The 22,628-nt window shown below is 39.4% G+C and overlaps 1 long non-coding RNA gene across 1 annotated transcript in view; it reads left to right on the top strand.

Moving 5' to 3' along the window:
• Positions 1–20,668, top strand: part of LOC115304351 — a 29,211-nt gene extending 8,543 nt beyond the window's left edge. Inside the window, exon 4 of the long non-coding RNA XR_003914397.1 lies at positions 20,465–20,668. This is a non-coding gene — a long non-coding RNA (uncharacterized LOC115304351). The remainder of the gene's footprint in view (positions 1–20,464) is intronic.
• Positions 20,669–22,628: the final 1,960 nt, after the last annotated feature.

Genomic DNA, 22,628 nt, shown 5'->3' on the forward strand with positions numbered 1-22,628 from the left:
CCGTTACTAAATACAATGATTCATCCAAAGCTGCCCAGTAAAAGGTCATAATATATATTTTGGGTAGTTGTTAACACCAAGTCCCTTCCCTGGAAAGGACCCCAGAAAAGGCTCTTTTGGAGAGGCGAGCCTATGTGGCCATGCACTTGTATACCCAGTTCCTTTACCTTTGCCTGTTGGAACAGGGTTGTAGACCTCATCTGAGCTGAGACAATAGGCGTCTTCTCCTTAGAACCAATGTGGAGTCGGCTCCCTGAGAGTCTGTGTTAGGTGTTAGAGGCTTCTCCGTTATGTACTATCATGCTTGGAGTCAGCTTTATGGCTGAGAAAGAGCCGTGAGCAGGCCGAAATCACAGAACAGCAGAAATTTTGAATTTGTGAAAGGCTCTGGTCTGCAGAGATAAGAATGGAGCAGATATTCAGAAAATACCAAGGAATAGAGGCTCTGTGGTGCTAGGACTTACGGAGCTCTATCCCTGGCCGGGCAGCATACCGCTTCCCATCCCTGACTCCCACGCGACTGGACGGAACAGAGTTTCTGCAAGTTCTGTCCTTAAAAATAGACCCACTTTTTGAAAATCTGAGCTACGTGAGTTAGTTTCTGTTCCTTCAGTCAAGGCAATTAGTAAGAAGATAGTCAATGGCTAAATCAAAATAAAAATCTCTTAACCATATTTGTTTACTTATTTCAAGTGACACAATAAAAGTTCACCCCTGCCCAGAGGGAAGGGATTATTAAAGCTACTGCAGCTGGCGTCCTCTAGATTCCAGTTTTATAAGAACAGATTTGATGCTTCTTTGAATAGTCTACTTTCCTAGGAGCATCTTAGGAGTGATTTGAATTGATGGGATCGATTTTGTCATATTTCTACCACAAGAGATCAAGTAATCAAATTTTTAAATATTCAGGGCGCCTGGGTGGTTCAGTCGGTTAATCACCTGATTTTGGCTCAGATCATGATCTCATGGTTTATGAGTTCAAGCCCCACATAGGGTGAAGCATGAGCCACTCTTTGGATAAGCCCAAGCCTTATTTCGGGTGAGCCCTGCTTCTCTCTGCCCCCGCTGCTCACTTGCACACTCTCTCTCTCTTTAAAAAAAATTATTCTATTCAGAATTTTTTGGGTGGGAGTAAAGGGGTGAAAAGGGAATTTTTCTTCATTATAATAGTAACATATGTTTATTATCAAAACTTTTGATAATATAAATACGTGAAAGGAAAAATATTTTTAAAAATTCACACTTTTACCACTAACAAACAACCATCATTAATTTTTAGGACAAAATTCCAACAATGATGAAAACATCATCACATTAGTATCTTGAACTGTCCTCAAAAACGCATATAATTTTATTACTTATATTCATACACATCCATATACATTCATACTCATAGACAGTTCTTCTTTCAGCATTCATTGAAGACCAGAATTTGATTCAGTGGGAAATAATTTTGAAATCAGACTTCTTTATTCATTCTGATAGCCACTAAATGCATTTACTTGATTCAGTTCCTTTGCTCTTTAGGAATGAGGAGATTTAAACCAATTCCTTGTATTTCCTTACCTGCTTTTTTATCAGCAATTTAATGAAAACATATTATTTACTTCTAGTTATCCTCTTGTGTTTCCTGGTAAGATTCCAAATCTAAAATGACTTCAATTCCAGAAACATCTTCTTGGCCATTCTAGAATCAAGATCTCTTTCATCCCCTCCGTATTTTAGGCTTTCATTTGGCTCACCTCTGTTCATTTCCCAAGATGAGATATTTCATCTATTTCCCCTTGGGCCTAACATTTGTTACCTTTGTTCCTTCGATCATTTTCCTGTGTTGGATTTAATGAACTCTCCCTTGTTACTTGTTCCTCACACCAAGGATGTGTTGTTTTAGTCTTATCTCTGTTTTCCACTGGTACAGGGGATCTAGTCAAAATGCTGAATTCTCTAAAATCTGATGATTCTCCCCCGTGCTTTTCTGAGTTCTTTCCACTCTTAATTCTAGACTTTTTTGGAGGGGCCTTTCTAGGAAGAACGTTCTCTTGATTGAACGTTCCCATTTTGCTTAATCACGATCGTCTTTTTTAATGAGGACACACAGTTTACTTGTCATGTGAAGACTTAGCTCAAGTTTTGCTGGGAGGCTGAGGGATTATCTACTTAATCTGATCACACTTGACCAGCAAGCCTCATAACTGAATTTCAGAACTTTCAGCTATTCTGTGTAGCTAGGACAAGTGATATATAGGAAAGTCCTTCCATGCTCATTTTGTGAACATATATTTACGGAATTGGACCATGTGCTGGGTACTGTTCACCTATGCATAGGATGAAGTGAAGCCTGCTCTCCAGGAACTCATGGTCTTGTAGGAAAGATGCACAGATATGTGTTGCAAAACACAGTGTTAGTGTCTGTGACTGGGGCAGGCACAGTGTTAGAGGAGCACGGACGCGTGGGAATGAAAGAGAAACGACACACGTGCTAAGACTTGAGGGAACAGAGGAGCACCTGGGGCGGCTCCAGTGCTTAGGCGTCCAACTCTTGGTTCCAGCTCACGTAATGATCCTGCGGTTTGTGAGATCGAGTCTGTCATCAGGCTCTGTGCTGGCAGCTCAGAGCCTGCCTGGATTCTCTCTCTTTCTCTCTCTCTCTCTCTCTCTCTCTCTCTCTCTCTCTCTCTCTCTCTCTCTCTCTCTCTCTCTCTCTCTCTCCCCCCCCTTGTCTCTCTCTGCCCCTTCCCAGCTCATGCTCTCTCTCAAAATAAATATATAAACAATTAAAAGAAAAAGACTTGAGAGAATAGGAAAGGTAAGCAGAGATGAGGGTATTCTAGAAGGAGAAAGGAACTGAAAAAAAGAGGCATGGTTAGGGATGTTTAGGGAACTCCACGCATTTGATATAACCGGTGATGGCGGGAGTGGCACTAGGGTGTGGGCGGTGTGGGGGATTTGGGGGACATGCAATTCAATTAGGAGTGGTTTGCATGAGATCTTGGTGATTCTGAGATTTCCTGAAGGATTTTAAGCCGACATGTAATGGTCAGACTTGTGATCTAAAAGGCGTGCTCTCACGGCGCTCAGAGCGTCCATCTTCACGTGTGCGGAGGGGCTCCCTCCCGGACGCTGAGTGGCCACCGGCGAGAGTCACAACGGCCAGCACCGCCCACCGACATCTGAACAGTTACCTCTTTTCCTTCTTTGTTGTTCTTCCTACCCACTCAGTGACCTCCTCCTCAGTGACATTTTCCTAAGAAGGCCTTAAAATTTAAACAGTTCCCAGGTAGTCTTTTTTAAAATGTCAGTAAAAAAAGTCCTGATTTAGTTGTGAATGTCTTGCTTTTCTCTAAGGTTTTTTTTTTTACATTTTATTTTTTTAATGTTTATTTACTTTTGAAAGAGAGAGAGAGAGAGAGAGGAGAAGGGTCAGGAGAAAGAGGGAGATGCAGAAGCCGAGGCAGGCTCCAGACTCCGAGCTGCCAGCACAGAGCCTGATGTGGGCTCAAACCCATGAACCATGAGATCATGACCGGAGCTGGAGTCAGACGCTCAACCGACTGAGCCACCCAGGAGCCCCCTTTTCTCTAAGGTTAATGTTAAATTACTTACTAGCTGACTTTCCCTTCATAAATGCTTAAAGCTCCTGCTTTCCCTTTTGCCACCTGAAATTCTTTATCATTATCCATTATTATCCCAAAGTAAGGGAGGGGGAAATAGAGATTCAAGTAAATTGATTTTACCTTTGACTTGTGATCCTTGAGGAGAGTTTATCAGTAGAATATAAAAGCCAGAGTGACCTTAATGTTTTTTCATAATGTCTTTTTAACTGTAGGTTATGATCCATGGGCAGGTCATGAAATCAATTTAATGGGTCATAACATGCATTTAAAAAAAAGAAAGAAACAGGACCTAACTTAATAGAGTAGAAAATATCAGAGTGCCCTGAATATAGTCAGTCCATACTGTTACATGAAATTTGTTTCAGTTCTAGAGATCTATGTTTATTCATGCAGATAACATAAAATATGTGTCTTAGTATGGGTGATCATCAAAAAAAATAAATTTTTAGGGCACCTGGGTGGCTCAGTTGGTTGAGTGTCCAACTTCAGCTCAGGTCATGATCTCATGGTTTGTGAGTTTGAGCTTTGCATCGGGTTCTGTGCTGACAGCTTGGAACCTGGAGCCTGGAGCCTGGAGCCTGCTTCAGATTCTGTGTCTCCTTCTCTCTTTCTGCCCCTCCCCTGCTCATTCTCTCTCTCTCTCTCTCTCTCTCTCTCTCTCTCTCTCTCAAAAATCAGTAAACATAAAAAATTTTTTAAATTAAATTTTTAAAAATAAAATAAAGCACACAAAAAGTTTGAAAAACCCTGCCTAAGATCAACATTTCTCCTGCTCTGAAGATGGAAAAGGTTGAGAAACAGAGAAGTTGACTTGTCCAAGTCCATGAATTCGTTACTACTGCAAGATATGAACTCAGGTCTCCTGATAGTCTGACATTCTCTGAACAAAAGTTGATGGCCTAACATGAGGACTGGAGTTGGAAGATTTCGTTTATTTAAATACCCTTGAGACTATATTGCGAAAGACAATCAGATGTTCACAATGCTTTGTAAAATTCTATTTTGTGAAAGACTTTGATATGTGTTCATTTTTACATACCAAATGAAGATAATCTAGTTCTCACTGTTTCTCAGCTGAATGGCTGAATAGTTATTTAGGTCTTTTCTTTCATATTCTTTAACCATCTTGAAAAATAAACATTTCAGGATATTTAGAGGCATTTTTTACTTAAAATCTAGGAAATATTAGGTACTTCCTAAAGGCTCCTGAAGCCTTATATGGTTCTACTGATTTAATCTTTTTAATAAATCTGTTTAGATTTTCATTTCTTTTTTCCAAGCAATTAAGTTCTTCTTTTTTCTTCACACAGTATTCTATAACTTAATTTTAGGAAGGCATTAAGGCACAGCAAAGAACACTAAGTTAGGAATTAAGAGACCGGAGTCTTGGCCCTTCTTGTCACTCAATTTATTGTTTGAATTTTAGCAGATCCATAACATCTTTGGGCTTTGGTTTCTTTTCCTTCCTTCCTTCCTTCCTTCCTTCCTTCCTTCCTTCCTTCCTTCCTCTCTTTCTCTCTTTCTCTCTTTCTCTCTTTCTCTCTCTCTCTCTCTCTTTCTCTCTTTCTCTCTCTCTCTCTCTTTCTCTCTTTCTCTCTTTCTTTCTTTCTTTCTTTCTTTCTTTTTCTTTCGAGAGACAGTACAAGCAGGGAAGAAGGGCAGAGAGAGGGAGAGCGAGATTGAGAATCTTAAGCAGGCTCCATGCTAAGTGCATAGCCTGATGCAAGACTCAATCCCATGACCCTGGGACCGTGACTTGAGCTGAAATCAAGAGTCAGATGTTCAACCAACGGAGCCCCTCTGGCGCCCCTGAATTCTTCACTTGACTGTGAATCTAGATGACTTATGAGCTCTTATAGTCAATTAGCATTTCCCAATCATGTGGAAGTTATGGTTTTATTTCCAAATATGAAACTATTGCCTAGGACTTTGCAAATGAATATATAGAGACATGCTTTTGTGTAAAATTGTATGGAATTCCTGGATTTTTATAACCCACTTATAGATTCACAGTTTCAAAAACTTGCTTTAAATAACTTCCTGTATATCATACAATGTGGCCAATTTTCTACATTTCCTTTTTTGAACTTCCTAAGGAGTTTCTAACTGTGCTTCCTTCCTGTTTCCTTAATGACATCCTCCAGAGCTCAAGGACTTCTAGGGCTGGATGGAAACCTGAGCAAGTTAGACCATCCACCTCATTTTCTACAGTCTATCACCTTTACTCAACAAGTATTCTTATTTGTCCATTTAGTAACTCAATAGTGTTTTCACTTTGAACAATGACATGAACGACACCATCTTAAAATCCAGTACCTGTATAGGAACCCTTTATTTATTCATTCTACAAATATTTGCTGACCATCTTCTTGAATCAGGCACTGGGTTTCATGTTGAGGATATAATGGCAAATAAGATAGATAAATGCCATTTCCTCAAGAGGCTTACATTCTACTGGATAGACTGATTAGCAAAAAACAAAACAAAACAAACAAAAACTATCAAAGGAATTCACAAAATTACTTCAAATTCAATTCCAAGTGTGGACTTTGAGGCCAGGCTGACAGATCTTGAGTCCCACTTCATTACTTACTGTTTGTAGGTAACAGCTACCAGAAACCCTAGCCTCACTCATCTCCAGGGTCTTTGAGAATGAAGGGAAGAAAAACCTTTTTTTTCTCTACCTTCCAACGTTCACCGACCAAGCCCTCGAATGAAACTGGTAAGAAACAGATGAACCAGAGAGAGAGAGAGAAAAAAAGATCTGGCTACATACATATGCATGGAGACTCACAACAAAATGAGAACTCAAGGAGGCAGCTAGATGAATGAGGTTTTATATACTATCTTGAGCTAAACAAAAGAAAAGAGGTTTGAGCTTCTGGGCCAGGGAGGTAAGTTTTGGAAAGGGGGAGGTAGAAAATACGTAGTAAATACGGGTTGCCTTGCTATGAAGATTAGAATCTCTCAGGTGAGCTGTCTGTGGGTATAGATCTCTCCCTGATGAGAGACAGCTTTACAAATGGAAATATTCTTTTAAAATGTAAATTTCCGTTACAAAAGGGGAAAATTGTACTCTATTTTAGGTAGTTAAGGGAGTTGAAGAGCTTTTCCTACATATGCTGGTCCTCAATTGCCTGTAGCTCAAAATAATCCCCATGACAAACAGGCATATTTTGGGGAGGCATATTCAGATATCTTTCATTCTGCCCGTTGAAACTAGTTTTTCAGGAAGGGGCATTTCTATGGAAACAAAACAGAAAAATAATGGTTAATGAATGAAGCAAATTATAAACCCAATTTTGGGGATCAGATGGAAGTCAGTTAAAAAGACTCGTAGAGGTTGAGATCAAAGCATCTTTAGACGGTAAGGTGAGGAGGGCTGTGATACCCAACTTCCGGTTTTCCTGGTTTCCAGTTTGAATGTCTTTAGTGATGGCAATTACATCAGTGTCACAGACATGGTTATTTTTCAGGACAGAGCATGGAAACATTCATCATTTGCTTATAGAGCCCTCTTGGATGGTCTTAATAAGGATCTGTGAGGTAAAATTTTAGTGCTCAGTGGTGTCCAGGCAGAAGGGCAAGAGAAAAATTGGAAATGTTAATTGCTGACAAAATGTACAAAGCAGAAGAGGCAATTTACAAAGAGGTGAAAACGCTCAAAGGGAGCAAACATAGCTAGACTTCAAAAACCTACAAGGATGTGCTATATTTTTTTCATTGAAACAGAATTTTTCTCTCTACAATCACTCTAACTTCTATCAAAAACAATCAGAGTAAAGACAGTTTTGCAAAATAACCTAGTCTCATTAAACTTGGCTTGATTATTTACATAAGCACAGCAAAAATAGTCAGTGATCTTTTAGGCTCTTTTAAGTCTGCTTTGCTGAAACTTTAAGTAACTTAGATTAGACTTTTAAAAGCCACTTGAGGGGAGCCTGGGTGGTTCCGTCGGTTAAGCGTCCAACTTTGGTTCAGGTCATGATCTCACAGTTCGTGGATTCGAGCTCCGCGTAGGGCTCTGTGCTGACAGCTCAAAGCCTGGAGCATTCTTCTAATTCTGTGTGTCCTCTCTCTGCCCCTCCTCTACTCATGATCTGCTTCTCTCTGTCTCTCAAAAAATAAATAAATGTTAAAAAAAAAAAAAGCCTCTTGAGGGTAAGAAGCCACAACAAGAACTTGCTATCAGTCTTCACCTGCAGTACCTTTTGGTTTGAGTGAATTCCTTCTTTCTTGAGGTTTCCAATATATTTTAACATGCCTGGGCCTGTCTCAAAGTGATAACCGCTTCCTTGCTCAGGTAGAAGGCCAGGAACCCTGTAAGCAGGTATCAGGTGGATATCCCAAGAGGACTTTGTAAGCATTGGCTCCCTTCCAGTCAAATTTAGTTCCTTTATGGGCATCTGGATGGCTCAGTTGGTTAAGCATCTGACTTCAGCTCAGGTCATGATCTCGTGGTTCATGAGTTCAAACTCCACATTGAGCTCAGGACTGAATGACAGCTCAGAGCCTGGATCCTGCTTTGGAGTCTGTGTTTCCCTCTTTCTCTGTTCTTCCCCTGCTCATGCTCTGTCTCTCTGTCTCTGTGTCCCTCTCAAAAATAAAGAATAAAAAAATTAAACCTTTAAAAAATTTTAGTTCCTTTAAACTATCTGGTCATAGGGACACCTTGCTGGCTCAATCAGAGGAACATGTAACTTTTTTTAATGTTTTTTATTTATTTTTGAGAGATAGAGACAGCATGAGCAGAGGAGGGTCAGAGAGAGAGGGAGACACAGAATCTGAAGCAGGCTCCAGGCTCTGAACTAGCTGTCAGCACAGGGCTCAATGTGGGGCTCGAAACCCCGTACCGTTGTAAGGATGCAGATTTGATTCGGGTTTCCCCTCTGACCTTGAAGGCCAGCTAACACCATTAACATTTCTGGGGGCGGGCCTAAAGATGGAGGTTAAGACTAGTCACGCCCTACATGAAGGTCCTAGTCACGCCCTATGTGAGGGTCCTGGGCCCACTCTGTGATTGGTCAATACTCTAAATGTTGTGATTGGGTCCCGCCCAAAGTAACAAGTACTCTAGGCAATGTGAATGGTTAAACCTGCTGTCAATAATATTGTATAATAATGATTGGATCACTGTACCTATATCACAATTTCCTGTAACTCCCCCTTCCCAAACTCATAAAAGTCCTACCCCACCTTTGTTTGGGGCTCTCTGGCTCTCTCCGTTCCACCAGCTTGGAATGAGCAGAGGCCCGAATTCGAACCTGCAATAAAAGACCCTTGCTTTTTGGCTTTGACTCTGGACTCTGGTGGTTCATTTCTGGGGGACTCCCGAATTCTGGGCATTACACCGTGAGATCATGACCTGAGCCGAAGCTGGACGCTTAACCAACTGAGCCCCCAGACACCCCACCCCAGATCATGTAACTCTTGATCTCAGGGTCATGACTTCAAGCCCCCTGCTGGGAGTAGTGATTACTTAAATAAGTAAAACTTAAAAAAAAGATGTCTGGCCATATCTGATTTTATGCACACCATTCTCAAATATGACACACCTTGGTAATATAACCAGAGTTTCAAATTGTGCTGTTTACAAGGAAAATAGATTCTTATTAAACTTATGCAAATAATTGTGTCACCATGAAAATAAGAGTACCCGGTAAGAGTTTCCAAATTCTGGATAGATCAGATACGGAGAAAAAGTAAATGTTTCACAAAGGTATACTTTAACACGTTGCTGTAAGTTATTGATCGCTTAGTGGGGGAAGAGCAAAAGGATTCTTTAAATCTGGAAAATGAAACATTCAAGAACCGGTGATATTTCAAACAAAAGGGCCATAAAAATGATAATCATCCTATCAGTTTATTCAGTTTCATGAAATTCATTCTTGTTTTGCTTGGTTTGGCATTAGCAATTTTACAAACTCATCACTTTCTCCAGTGGAGTTTTGTAAATCTTTCCCCAGAGCAGTGGCATGTTATAAAAGTTATCAGAAGCCTGTCTTTCAGACTAGTTGCCAGATTTTTCCCATGAAACTACTTGAAGATAAGCATGTTCACCTTTAGTTGATAGCAAATGCTTTCAAAAAGAGGAAAAGTAAGCCATTAATTGTATGTGGATGATAAAATTAATTTAAGACGGCCATGGTTAAAGAACTGATGAAAATTTCACTATGGGATAATTGACAAGTAAGTGTTGTTATTTCTGTGGCATACAACATTTTATAATGACTGGAATGATGACTGATAACATTATACAAGAAAACATATAGCATGGAAAGCAAAGATACTGAAAAAGTTCTAGAAACTTTGCACATTTCTGAACAATGTGTATTAATAACATCTATCCACACAAATATAACTAAAGAAGGTTAGAACTCACTTCTTAGGGGCTTCTGGGTGGCTCAGCCTATTAAGTATCTGACTCTTGGTTTTTGCTCAGGTCATGACCTCGCAATTTTGTGAGTTCAAGCCCCACTGTGCTGGCAGAGCGGAGCCTGCTTGGAATTTTCTCTCTCTCCCTCTCTTTCTGCCACTCCCTGCTCACTCTCTGTCTGTCTGTCCCTCTCTCTGAAAAATAAATAAACATTTAAAAAAAGAAATAAAAAGGAATCATTTCTTATCTGACAATGCTTTCCATGTAGTTTAACATACCAAATAACCTAATTGGTTTAATATCTCTCTTTTACAAAGTAAGAGAACAAATCCTTTTAAATTTTCCACATGACCCCTGGAGAGTCTCAGAGTTGTCTTCAGGTTAAACAAAAACCAAAACAAACCAAAAAAACCCTTTTAGAATTTTGGGAAATTTGACTTGAGGAAATTGTCAGAAATGTCAAAAGAATTTGTACATCTAAATACAATCACAGGTCACTATGAAACAATACTTAGTTATCTATGTAACCAAAGTGACAACAAAAAAGATTTCAAAACAAATATAGAATGTCATGTGACTGTAAAAAAAACCCTTAATACTTTCAACTTTAAGAGGCCTCAGTTTTCTTAAGAAATCAAAGACAAGATAAAGACAACACAAAGCATAGGAAATTATTGTGTTAAGACAAAGAATCTGTTTTTTAGGCAGATTACTTGATAAGTAAAGAAAAACCTTTTACAATATCTTATTAAGAACAGACCAGTAATGTGAACTCCAGTTTTGTACCAGCACACTATTGATATTAAAATTCATTTAAAATCCTATGATAAATACGTTTAATTTTTTTTTTTTGGTTTATAAAATGTAGTTTTATTTTCTGTTACTCTGCTGTTACATAGGGCATAACATTTTCATAAGACTTTTTTGGGACTACAGTTAATGATTAGCAACATACAACAGTGTAAATACGTTTAATTTTAGTTAACTTGACCACATGAGATAAATATTTTCTCTTTTCTTTTACAGCTTCCTATATCTATCTAGGTTTTTGTCCTTTATTTTCCTCTGTCTCATCTGAAAGAAACTTTAAATAACCTTCAACTACTGTAGGACAAAATTACTCTCCTTTTTTAAAAACATTTTTAAATATGTTTATTTATTTTTGAGAGAGAGAGAGACAGAGAGAGAGACAGAGCACAAGTGGGCGAGGGGCAGACAGAGAGAGAGGGAGACACAAAATCTGAAGCAGACTCCAGGCTCAGGGCTGCCAGCACAGTTCCCAACGCAAGGCTCCACCCTACATAAGATCCGTGAGATCATGACCTGAGCCAAAGTTGGCTGCTTAACCAACTGAGCCACCCAGGCGCCCCTCCTCTCCTTTTTCTTACAAAAAGTCATCTTTCATTTCTCATATCTTGTCTAACCAAATATGCCTTGTTTTTCTTGCTGAATTTGCACACAGAACTTTTTCTTTCATCCTTGTTATTCCTGGTAGTTTACTTACATATATTGATTAGAATTCTTAATCCTCGGTAATCTTAATTTCCAGTGGAAACAAGGAAGCAACTGTCAATTGCACATTACATACACTAGCATTCTCTAGCAGATTAGCAAATTTATGAATACACCAAGTACATGCACTTTTTACATTTCCTTACAGTACAATTTTTCTAAGAGGTAAAAGAATACGTTTACTAACAGACCAAATATCTGTAATCTGTCTGTAATCAGAGGCCAAAAGTAGATCAACTGATGTTGAGCAATTAATGTTTCAGTATTTTATCTTATTTCAAAATGACCTACCTTTTCAGTGAATATACATCATTTAATTTAACTTAGTATTACATTAAAGTTTTAAATTACTGACAAGATTTGGGAAAGTATTTTTAAGCAGAAAGTCTCCATTTATAAATTTTATCCTACTTCAATGTAACTCATGTATTCTTAACAATTATGCTTGGACTATTCATGAAAATTTCATGAGACATTAAATTAGTCCGCCATCATCTGAAGTTATTTTCTTGTTAAGAAATTTTATAACATATGCATGTTAGGCAAATATTAAAAACTCACAGAAGTAAAAAAACCAAGAGTTAAGCATATGCTTTAGCATGAATTTATAATTTTATAATCTTAACCAACTGGTTAAGACAACTTAAGCTTATTTGACAAGCAAACCCAGGTAGACTAAAATTGTATGTTTGCATTACATTTAATGCTGACAACTCGTAGGACATAATGATTTTTATTTAATTAATAATATTAAAGGAGCCTGTTTTATCAAGGATTATCCAAACTCACATGGACTTGAAAAAAGAAACGCATTTAGTTTAGTTCTTACGCTTAATTTATATAAGTGCTATTTCTTCCTGAATGACTTAAAGCCGGGCTTTTTTTTATGAACTTTGGCAATGTCATCCTGAGGTAGAAAAATACTGCACATACAAAACATGCATATGTAGACATACATAAACATTCAGAAAGGTACAAAATGGGATCTTATAGCATTCATCAAAAATTTTTACCCATGGGTCAGATACAGTAAGACAAAACTCACTCATTTATATAAAATAGTTGGTCCCAAATTATGTTTCTGGTGGATGGATCAAATTAACAATTACCTGCTCAGTTATGGCTGAAAGTTTTTTACCAATATTTGTGGGGAAGAGTTTTAAGATTTTCACGTGTTCTTAATAAATAATCTTATAAAGGTTGTATACTAAATTGTGGGCAAAGGGCCTCTTAAAAAGATCAAGGAGCAGTTTGTTTCCGAAAAGGCTCTTTTTTATTTTACATTTTTCAGTCCTGAGCAGTTGTAGGTGGATGCTTTAGCCAAATGCTATTTTATGGGATGTTTACATTTTAGGGGGACAGGAAGATTTCTGTTTTCAAAGGACAGAGAAAAGGATGTGAGTTTTCTCTCAGAAGGAATTTAAAGGCATATTTGCCCAAATCTAAGGCATTTACTATTTACAACTTAAACTTATAGTTGAAATATAGGACAGTCCAATGAATTACTCGTCATGGAAGTCCAAAGTACATTTCCGTGGGGCGCTGAATGGGAAGGCCTGGGGCCAAGCAAGGAAGGTCCTGGGGACTTCATTCAAGCTGCTTCTTGGCTGTCACGATTTACATCGGTCTCACAAAAAGTATATTTTGTAATTCTCTGTTTTTTTAATTTTTAGTGTTTATTTATAAGAGGGGGGGAGAGAGAGAGCGAGAGAGCGCTCTCTCTTGTGTGCGGGGGAGGGGCAGAGACTGTTTTGCAATTCTTAACTTCTGTTTTCAGTCTGATCTCCATCTCCTAATCTTGTTTGTTTTTATAAACCAGCCAAGGCATTCTTTTTTTTTTTTCCTTTTAATCTCTTCTTCCCATAGGTACCAATTAGATATTTGTTTCAGGATCAGAGCTCTCTTTAAAAATATCCTGAAGTCCATGTATGACAAACCCACAGCTAACACCACAGTAAATGATGAAAAACTGAAAAATTTGCCTCTAGGATTAAGAACAAGAGAAAAATGCCCACTCTAGCAACTTGTATTCAGCATAGTACTGGAAGCCCTAATGAAAGCAATTAGGCAGGAAAAAGAAATAAAAGGCATACAGATTGGAAAACAAGTAAAAACGTCTCTATTTGCAGATAACATGGTATTATATACAGAAAACCCTAAAGACTTAAGGAAAACACTATTAGAGCTAATAAATAAATTCAGTAACATTGTGGGATACAAAATCAACTTGCAAAAGTCTGTTGGGTTTCTTTACACGAATAATGATTATCAGAAAGAAAAATTTTAAAAACACCCCAATTACAATTGAATCAAAAGGAATAAAACCCTAGGGATAAATGTAATCAACGAGATGAAAGCCTCGTTAACTAAAAAGTATACACTGCTGAAAGAAATAGAAAATAAAAATAACTGGAGAGATATTTGGTGCTCGTGGATTGGAAGAATAAATATTGTTAAAATTTGCATACCATTCAAAGCAATATAAAGACTCAATTCAATCTCTATCAAAATTCTGACATTTTTTATAGAAACAGAACAGCCCTAAAATAAGGAACCACAAAATCTCCAGAATAATGAGTGCAAACTTGAGAAAGAACAAAGCTGGAGACTTAATTTCTGATTTCAAACTATATTACAAATCTGTAGCAGTTAAAACAATATGGTATTGGTATAAAAACAGACACATCAATCAGTGGAACAGAATAAAAAGCCCAGAACTGCACTCATGTATATATGGTCAATTGATTAATGATAAAGAAGCCAAGAATACACAATGGGGAAAGAACAGTCTTTTCAATAAACGCTACTAGGAAAATCGAACAGCTACATGCAGAAGAATGAAACTGGATCGCTATCTTACACCATATCTAAAAATTAGCTCAAAATGGATTAAAAACTTGGATGTAAGCTATGAAACTACACAACTCCTAGAAGAAAATAGGTGGTAAATTCCTTGACATCTCTATTGGCAGTGATTATTTGGATTTGATACCAAAAGCAAAAGCAACAAAAACAAAAATAAGCCAACGGGATTCTATCAAACTAAAAAGCTTCTGCACAGCAAAGGACACCACCGATAAAACGCAAAGACAGTCTACTGAATGGGAGAAAATGTTTGCAAATGATATATACAGTAAGAGATTAATATTCAAAATATAAAATAATTCAAACAACTCAACAGCACATAACCAAACAATCTAATTAAAAATGGGTAGAGGAGCTAAATACACATTTTCCAAAGAACATATACAACGGGCCAACAGGTACATGAAAAGGTGCTCGACATCACTAATCATCACATAAATGCCATTTGCATTTACAATAGTCAAGACATGAAAACAGCCTGAGTGTCCAACGATGGATGAATGGACAAACAAAATGTGGTGTACACACACACACACACACACACACACACATGGATGTTATTAAGCCATTAAAAAGGAGAAATTCAGGGTGCCTGGGTGGCTCAGTCGGTTGAGTGTCCAACTGTGGCTCAGGTCATGATCTCATGGTTCATGAGTTTTAGCCCTGCTGTCAGCACAGAGCCCTCTTCAGATCCTCTGTACCTTCTTTCTGCCCCTCACTCATTTGCTCTCTCTTTCTTTCTCTCTCAAAATAAACATTAAAGTTTTTTAAAAAGGAGGAAATTCTATTTGCAATATCATGTATGGGACTTCAGGGCATTGTGCTAAGTGAAATAAGTTGGACAAAAAAAAACAAATACTTGCTGATCTTACTTAACTGTAGAATTGAAAAAAAAAAAGACCTCATAGATACAGAGAACAGACTGGTGGTCGAGAGGTCAGGGGAGGTTGAGGTAAGCAAAATGAATGAAAGTGGGCAAAAGATACAAATTTGCAGTTATAAGATAAATAAGTCCTGAAGATATAGTATTAAGCTTGGTGACTAAGGTTAATGATACTATGTTATATATTTGAAACTTGCTAATAGATTAGTCTTGAAAGTTCTCATCGTAAGAACAATTTGTAATATGTGGGGCAAAGGATGTTAACTAAACTTACTGTAGTAATTATTTCACAATATAGACAAATATCAAATCATTATGTTGTATACCTAGAGCTAATATAATGCTGTGTGTCAGGTATATCTCAATTAGAAAGATAAATATATAAAAAAAATTCTTCCAATGGTGCCTGGGTGGCTCAGTTGGTTGAGCGTCTGACTCTTGATTCGGCTCGGGTCATGATCCCAGGGTCATGGGATTGAGCCGAGTGTCAGGCTCTGCACTGAGTGGGGAGCCTGTTTGAGATTTTCCCTCTTCCTCTCCCTCTCTCTCTTTCTCTCTCACTCTGCCCCTTTCCCCTTCTCGTACTCTAAAAATAAAGTATTTAAGATATGAAGTCCAAATTGCCAAATACGCCTACTACAATGTGATTCTAAACCAATAATCCCTTTATATTTTTAATCATGGACATGAAAGGCATCACCAAAGAGAATGCAAAAGATGAAGCATCCTCCGGCCCCACCCCACCCCAGGATCCAAAGTTGTTCCCAAGATAGCTTAAGAATCAAAGTCCTTTGTTATAACAAGTAGTAAGGAAACTCTGGTCTTCCACAAAGCTGAGAGGCCCTTAATCACAGGCCTGCTAGTCTGTCACACTGAATAGGCTATTCCAGAATGGGACTTTTTCCTGGACAAACAAGGAAATGAAAAGAAAAGATGACGAAGCCCTTATATAGACTATGATCCTGCATGAAGACAGATGTCCCTGGGAGCTGGTAAGGTTGGACAGGTAAATGCTGCTTGTGCATTTCATATAGGGGGTTTCCTTGCTACTAGATGTGCAACCCCCCCACCAAGCTGCCAGACCCCGAAGAGAGGACCCAAGCTCTCAAGACACAAAATAAAATGGAAGGAGACTCTCTTATAATTTTCCTCTTAAAATGAAAAATACAAAAGTCAGAGGAGGCTAAGGACCAATAGGCAATGAGTACTCAAAACCAAAAAGACTCATAACTGAAAGAATGAATTCTTAAAACTCTTTTTCTCCTGCTGATTAAAATTTGGAAAGGAAAAGACAAAGAGACTTTTAATAGCCTTGTTCAGTTGGACTTTGCAGATGGAAAGTAGGGAGGCAGATTTTGGTAAGAATTTGTACCTTTTGCTAGTTTTATCAGTGGCCCTGGATCCCATCTGCAGTCTCCAAAAGCAAGTGGTGTTTCCCAGGCATCCCTTCATGGTTGCCAACATCATAGGAGAGGAAAACTTCCCCCCTCACCCCTGCCATCCTCCTAGGCTCACTGGCTGGGTCCCCAAATCAAACTGGTAAGAAATAGATTAGCAAGAGGATGCAGATGCACGCAATTGTTCATAAGAAATGAAAACTCAAGGAGAGTTGAACCTTCTATACCATCCTAGGCAAAGGAAAGGAAAAGGATGTTGGCCTGGTGGGCAGGGGGGACAAGTTATGAGAAGGGGAGGGAACAAATGTCTTATAAACAAGAGTTATTTTGTGATTGCAGGGAAGAGTTGTCCCTGTAAGTATCTCTGTTCCTGGCATGTGATCTTTTTGCAAATGGAAATTTCCTTTATAAATGTAAATTTCCTTCATAAAGGGGGAAATTTATGTACTATGTTTAGGCAGTTAGAGGAAGTCAAAAGCTTTTCCGGCATCTGCTGCTTCTCAATTCTTTGCTCAAAATAATCCGTGTGCCAAAGAGGCATAGTTTGGGGTGGCATATTCCAGTACCTCCAGTGACTTGTTCTGCTCCTGCCACCAATGCGGCAGACAGTTCTGCAAGGTTCTGATAGACCTCATGTGGGCCAATCTGAGTGTCCTGTCCCGTGCTCACACTGTGCCCCTGTCACCATGTGGTCAGGTACATTCCCATCAGTGTTAAGACCTGCCTGCGTGCACCATCACAAGGGAGCTAATGGCCCGTAGGGCGAACCTCTGACCAAAGAGATAGAGGTGCCATTGAAAAAGCTCTTCCCTCATTCCAACCAGATGGAGGGGCCTGAGATACATTTATTCAGGCAGCTTCTCCGAGATGAATAGGCAAATTCAAGCAATCAGTTGTACTTGATTCCATGCAGTGGCTGTCACTGGGAGAATGTGTCCCTTTATATTGCTGTCCCTTCTTGCCTGACTCGCTCATGCTATCCTGGGATGGCGTCACTAATTATGTGGTGATGCATATGCATTTCCTGCAGGCTCCGCTTCTGGAAAAGCCAGGTTAAGACAGGCCTCTTTAACAAATTACCTGTCAAGGCCTCAGTTTCCTCATTTGAAAAATATAAGTTATAAGAACAGTGCCTGCCTCACAGGGATTAATATTAAGCAAACTGATATACGTAATGTGCTTACTTAAGTGCCTGGCACCCAGTTTGTATCACTGATGTGCTAGTTTTATTAAGATTTATTCTAAGTACAATGATGAGCCCTTCAAGAATTTTAGGAAGACTATCATGATCCATTTCACATTTTAATAAGTTCCCTCTTGTGCCTACATGGGAAATAGATTAGAGGGAGACAAGAGAACACAAGGAGAGACATTTATGAGGCCACTGCAATAGTTGCTGGAAATGTAGAACACAGTCCTAGTAGTGGAAACCAATAGAAGAGGCCAGATCTGGGGCCCCTGGGTGGCTCAGTCGGTTTAGCGTCCGACTTCAGCTCAGGTCATGATCTCACGGTTTGTGGGTTCGAGCCCTGCGTCGGGCTCTGTGCTGACCGCTGAGAGCCTGGAGCCTGCTTCGGATTCTGTGTCTCCTTCTCTCTCTCACCCTCCCCTGCTCTCACTGTCTTTATCTGTGTCTCAAAAATAAATAAAAAAATATAAAAAATTTTTTTAAAAAAGAAGAAGAGGTCAGATCCAAGACATATGTCAGAAGTAGAACCCCCTGAACCTTAAAAACAGATTGGATGCAAAAGTGAGCAAAAAAGGTAAACAACCTAAAAAATATATTGGTCTTCATCCACATGGATGATATGCTGGAAAGCCAGCCCTTTTTCTCAGGACATGAAGTCAATTCCTTTCCATCCTTATCCCCTGGATGCAGTGTTCTCTTTTTACTGGGATTGTCTTTGCTGAGCATCTTGCCTGCTCTTCACCCACACATCCAATGACTGCCACCAAAGTGGTGTCACCTACCACCTATTTTTAGCCTGCTGTCCCTTCCTGGGGCCCAGAGATGTAATCTTATAATAGAGAGACACAGTCATCATCTTGTGGCACCTCAACTTCTGACTGCTCCTCCTAAGTCCTCAGCTCTTTCACCTCAACTCATGTACCTCCAGCCTCACCTACTCCTAAAATGCCAGTTTCTTTTTTTAAGTTTATTAGTTTATTGAGGGGTGAGATGAGTAGGGGAGAGGCAGAGAGAGAGGTGGACAGAGGATCCGAAGCAGGCTCTGTGCTGACAGAGAGAGCCCAATGTGGGGCTCGAACTCATGTACCGTGAAATCATGTCCTGAGCGGAAGTCAGATGCTTAACCGGGTAAGCCCCCCAGGCATCCCCTCAAATGCCATTATTATTCTAATTGGCTATACTCTTTCTCCACCTTTACTCATTCCTCACTTAACTCCCTCAGAAACCGAAGAATTGTCCTTGACTTCTCAGACCAATCCCATTCATCTCTACTCACTCTCATTTCAGTACAAGTCAATTAACCCTTCTGATGGTTCAGGCTGAAAACTTTAGAGTCTTTCTATATACTTTCCCTTTGTTTATGGCCCACATTTAATGTGTCAGTAAATCCTGTTAGTTTTACCTTCAAATGATATCCCAAGTTCAACCAGTTCCCACTACCATGGCTCCTCGCCTGGTCCAAGTCACTGTGTCCTTCCTCTGGATAATTTCAAGGTTTTTCCCTGGGGTCTCTGCTTCTACCCTTATTCCCTGTAACCTGTTCTCAAGACAGTGGCCTACGTGATCCTGTCAGGACATTCAGGTCATGTTATTCTTCTGCTCAACATCTTTCGATGGCTTACTGTCTCACTGAAAGTAAAATCCAACATCTTTTAGCCTCCTAACATCTGGCCCAGTTCCCTCTTAGCCCACCTTTTACTAGACCCCATTCACTCCAGTGCAGCCTCGTTAACCCCCTTGCTATCTCAAGCGCACCAGGCCTGCTACTCACTGTTCCTTTGGATGACATGTGATGGCCTCAGATCTCTATGTGGATGACTCCCTCACCTTCTTGAGGCCTTCGCTGAGATTCCACCTTCTCAGTGAAGTCTTCCTGACCATCCTCTATCCCCACCAACCATGACCCACTCTATTCCCTTCCCTGTGTTACTTTTCTCCAGGACACGTCCTATCACATTATGTATATTAACCCCAGATGGAAGGCGCCTGGCTCCCATCATCTGCCCGTCCTCCATCCTCACTTCTTAACCAGCTAAAGTTCTTGTGGACAGAGTAGAGGTGGTAGGGAGTTTGGAAGCGACTTGCTCCCAACAATTTGGGGTTTTCTCAGTTCACTGTCTATCACTCACATACATAGTTTGTTTTATTATCTATATATTATCAACTGGAAAGTATCATTCGACATCAACTTCACAGTAGTAAGATCCCAAATTTTATACAAGTGAATCTTTACAGCTTTCCTTTGTTTTTGCTAGTTTTATTATCTGTGTCTATTGGTTATCTATGTATCTATGTATTTATTATCTGTCCTTATGGACAGGAATTTTTATCTGTTCTTGTTGTGGCTGTGTCACCAGCACTTCAAACACTGGTGGTGTGTGGGAGGCCATCAATAAGCCTGTGAATTAGTGGCAAATTAGTGAATGACTCATTTAGTCTACATATACTGTACATGACTCCCCTGCTCTCAGAAATGATCAGAAGCCATTTCTTAATCATAATGCTAACAAGGCCACAGCCTAAACTTCATACCTTACATTTTTTCAACACTTTACCGACCATAAAATACTTTCCCACACATGATCTCATTTAATTTTCACAACAACTTTAAATTCCCATTTTTCACAGGAAGGCAAATCCGAAGGAAATGGGATATTTTATTCAGAAGTCACAGGAAAAGGAATTGTAGAGAAACTGAGTGATTTGCTCGAAGCCCACACGAGAGAAGCAAGATTCAAGCTGATGCTATCCTGACCACAAATCTGATGCACTCCAGTGTCCCGGTGCTTTGATTCTGCATGAGATTGGGTGTCTCCGTATTCTCTGACTCGATCTGTGACACAAGTCTACTCCTCTTGGCCAATTAAGCTCAATGCTCAAAATCCAGTTGATCCGGTTTGCTTCAGTTCTTAATAACCTTGCTAACTTAGCAAAAGTGGGGCTGGCTGAATAGCTCTGTCTAGTTGAAACAACAGGATTAGGTAGTCTGAAAACAGATATTTCAATATAGCTCATCTGCAACAATTCAGGCTGTCAATACCCAAAACCAAAGACTATCATTCTCGGTTTATATAGAATTGCATGAGGATAGGGACTTAACCAAGTTCTGTCAAACCATTTACATACATCCTCGCATGGCCTTGGCATTCCCATGGCCCCTTCAAGGAATAATTTTTCTCATTTCTTCTCAATTCGGTGGAAAAAAGCACTAAATTTTAAGTACCATCCGAATCCTTATATATGTGGCTACTGAGTACCTATTACATATACTGCATAAACAACACAAGGTTATTTCTGGTCTTCCTGTTCATCCATAAGTAAGTATTTAGCTTTCTTTGTAAACTTTCATTTCTCTTAGTCATCCGTCTCTCCTCATTTCTTCTCCCCCGTCTTCCACAGCTGACTCTCACTCACAGAAAATTCATTATTATTAGGGGTTCACTCTGGTTTTTCTTCCCTTATGGCTTCCCCGCTTCAACTATAGACTGCTTAGCATTCCAAATCCATTTCTTTGTATGATCACAGATTGCAAATATTCAGAAGCTGGTGATTAAAGGGAGGGAGAGGAACCCCATTCTTGATCTGAACCAGAGAAAGGGAGCAGATGCTATCAGATGCCCCATTTTAATGGCATACAAATAACACGACTCAAACCGGTTCGGGTGCAGTCTGCATACATCAGACGGGAGGAGATGGACTGCTGAGTTTGCAAAGGGGGTGTACATAAAAGCTGACTTTGGTTTGGTACCTATAATTACACCCAAGCCCTAGTTTGCATTTTGATTGTCTCAGGAAGAAAGAAAAGAAGGAAGGAAAACAAGAAAGAAAGAAAGAGAGAAAGAAAGGGAAAGGGAAGGAAAGGAAAGAAAAGAAAGAGAAAGAGGATGGGAAGATTAAATTTTGGTTTTTTTCTTAATGGAAGAGACTCAGATATTGTTTCCCTGTAGAATTTTGTGTATTTATTTATTTATTAATTATATTCTTATAGAATTGATTTTGTTTTTTATTAAACATTTTTAATGCTTATTTATTTTTGAGAGAGAGAGAGAGAGAGAGAGAGAGAGAGAAAACATGTGCACAAATAAGGGAGGGGCAGAGAGAAAGGGGAGAGAGAGAATCCCAAGCACACTCCCTGCTGTCAGCCCAGAGCCCCATGTGGGGCTTGAACTCACAAACCATGAGATCATGACCTGAGCCAAAATCAAGCATAACCAACTGAACCACCCAGGCATCCCTAGCATTTATTTTAAACTGGAACTTTTCTTACAGAGGACACCCCTGAGAATGGTAAGGGGAAAAAAGGATGTAATTGCTTAGACTTTCATAATAAATGCCACATGGATTCTATAGGAAGCATTAATTACAAGCCTGAATTAAACTTTGAAATGATTAGAAGAGAAACAGTCCTTCTGCCTAAATCTACATGTAATATTTATACTCATTTAACAGTGTTTGGTAAGAATTTATTCGGTGCAGGGGCACCTGGGTGGCTCAGTCAGTTAAGCATCCAACACATTGGTTCAGGTCATCTCACGGTTCAAGCCCTGCATCAGGCTCTGTGCCGACAACTCAGAGCCTGGAGCCTGCTTCAGGTTCCATGTCTCCCTCTCTCTCTGCCTTTCACCTTCTTGCACTCTGTCTCTCTCAAAAATTAATAAACATTAAAATTTTAAAAAAGTTATTCGGTGCAAACATTTTTTTGCCTCTACTCTCCTAAGTAACTGGCTGCCCATCCTCCCAATCGAATGGGCAAGTAAAAGATTAACCAGAGAAAAAAAACCCTAGATCTCCT

The sequence above is a fragment of the Suricata suricatta genome, chromosome 10 (genome assembly GCF_006229205.1).
Source record: "Suricata suricatta isolate VVHF042 chromosome 10, meerkat_22Aug2017_6uvM2_HiC, whole genome shotgun sequence".
Taxonomy (NCBI): Eukaryota; Metazoa; Chordata; class Mammalia; order Carnivora; family Herpestidae; genus Suricata; species Suricata suricatta.